Source organism: Cervus canadensis, chromosome 32 (genome assembly GCF_019320065.1).
Source record: "Cervus canadensis isolate Bull #8, Minnesota chromosome 32, ASM1932006v1, whole genome shotgun sequence".
In the NCBI taxonomy this organism is placed as follows: Eukaryota; Metazoa; Chordata; class Mammalia; order Artiodactyla; family Cervidae; genus Cervus; species Cervus canadensis.
This window is the reverse complement of record NC_057417.1, coordinates 33714486-33716344: the sequence shown is the minus strand read 5'-3', so window position 1 is coordinate 33716344 and position 1859 is coordinate 33714486. Positions and strand designations below refer to the sequence as shown.

Sequence of the window (1859 nt, the reverse complement as noted above, 5' to 3'; positions counted from 1 at the left end):
AGACAGGGAAAGTAAATACTCTCCTCCCTTCTTGTATTTATGGCAGATATAACTAATCAATAGACATTCTTTGGATTGGCGGCCATATAAAGCCTCAAAGTCTTTCTCAACACAATGTTTCAGGCAAGTACAACCCACAGGTCCAGATTGGCACACATGTCAAATTATGTGTCCTTTTTATAGAAGTATTAGTATTTTCATTTGGAAAAATAAGAACTGTCCTAGGGACGCAGAGTTTAATCAGAGGAATAAATCTCTAATGGTAGAATTTTAGTAAGCAGAAGTTTGGAGAAGGAAAGGGAAGTCTATATGATTTCCTCAGATCAGACCTGCCTCACCCAGTCGGAACGTTGTCCTGTGTGGAGACCAAGGACAATTTTTTTGTTTTGTTTTCTCACTTTTCTGCCTCCATTGTCAGCAAAACCGTTGCTGTTTGTTTTCCTGGCCATGGTAAACACCGCGGAGCAGACGGGAGACGTTTCCATGGCAAGCTCCTCCCACAGCATCTTCTTTTGTGTCCTCACAAAGCCCACGATCTGCAGGCAAAGAATAGACTCTCAATAAACATTTATTGATTGAATCTAAATTGCAATTTTGTCTACAGCCCTCTGGGAAGCCGAGCGGAAAGGAAATTCACCCTCATATGGTGCGGAGAGGCATTGACTACCCAGAAACCAACCGAGGACCGCCCAGACTCCGAGATGGTGTCTGTCAGAAGCCACACGTATCAAGACTCATGAGGCCCCTTGGTCAACTCCGGAATGCACACACTCTTTCCTTGGCTCCCTCTGTGTGAGCACCGAGAATAGTAATGGTTTTTTTTCCTGCTCGGCGTCTTCTGACCTGGCCCAACACAGAGAACACTCTCAATGAAAACTTGTGAATGAATGAGACAGTTACTAGCACCTGGAGAGGAATGGGGGGTGGCGTTCCTACCTTCCTCCCCAATGCGCCAGGAGAGTGTGGGGCACCTGGAAAGGCAGCTGGGGTGGGAGGTCGGGGGCGGGGGCTTACATGATGAGCTCAGTTCTGAGCTCCGTGAACTTGGCTCGTGGGCTTTACTTGGGGAGCTTGGGGTTTGTGGGGGCAGACGTTTGTATCCTGGGAGCGACAGGGGACCACCGGGGGAGGGGACCCCAGGGGGAGAGCATCAGGAGAGCGGGGAGAAGCCCAGCTCTGGTTCTGGGGCAGGGGAGGAAGTGAAGCAGCCGCGGGGTGTCAGGGAAGGGACGTCGGAGGGGAGAAAGCCCCGGAGAGGAAAGCAGGGCCTCCAAGAGCGCCTTTCTCACAGGGCAGCAAGGAGGAGAGACGCCCACCGGGCGTGGTGCTACGTGTGGACGGCGCGGCCTCCTCGCCTGGAGCCCAGTCCAGCCTGGAAGCTGTGTCCGGCACAGTTAAAACTGCTCAATTCCTACAGAGACGGAGAACCAAAGACTTTCTCCCATCAGCCAACCTCTTTCTTGGGTTGCCCCTCTGCCCCACCCTGACCCCCTTCCCCTGGCCTTGAGTCTGAGCTTCGTGATTTTACCAGAGTTTCTGGCGCCATTGCACCGCCGCCGCGGCTGGGCCCGCGTGTGCAGCCTCTGTTCACGTTTCTCTCCTCCCGCGAGATCAGGTCAGAGGCCCCCGATGTTCTCGAGGTTCCCCGGATGTTCTCGAGGTCCCCGGATGTTCTCGAGGCCCCTGGATATTCTCAGCGCCCTGAGGCAGGAAGTGGATCAGGGCCCGGTTAACTCGCCGGTGGGACTGCGGGCAGAGAAGGAGCCCGGGACTTCTCCACGTGGAGAATGGGGGCGGAGGGCGCGGGAAGCAAGTGCGTCGTGGGCCAGGAGGACCTGAATGTCTCCATCCTTCGTGCT

General features: G+C 54.2%; 1 long non-coding RNA gene across 1 annotated transcript; it reads right to left on the bottom strand.

The window, feature by feature from the left end:
• Positions 1–661: 661 nt before the first annotated feature.
• LOC122433038 lies at positions 662–1651 on the bottom strand. The gene is made up of 3 exons (XR_006267005.1): positions 1529–1651; positions 1317–1411; positions 662–843 (listed from the first exon to the last, which is right to left on the bottom strand). It is a non-coding gene; the product is annotated as an uncharacterized LOC122433038 (long non-coding RNA).
• Positions 1652–1859: the final 208 nt, after the last annotated feature.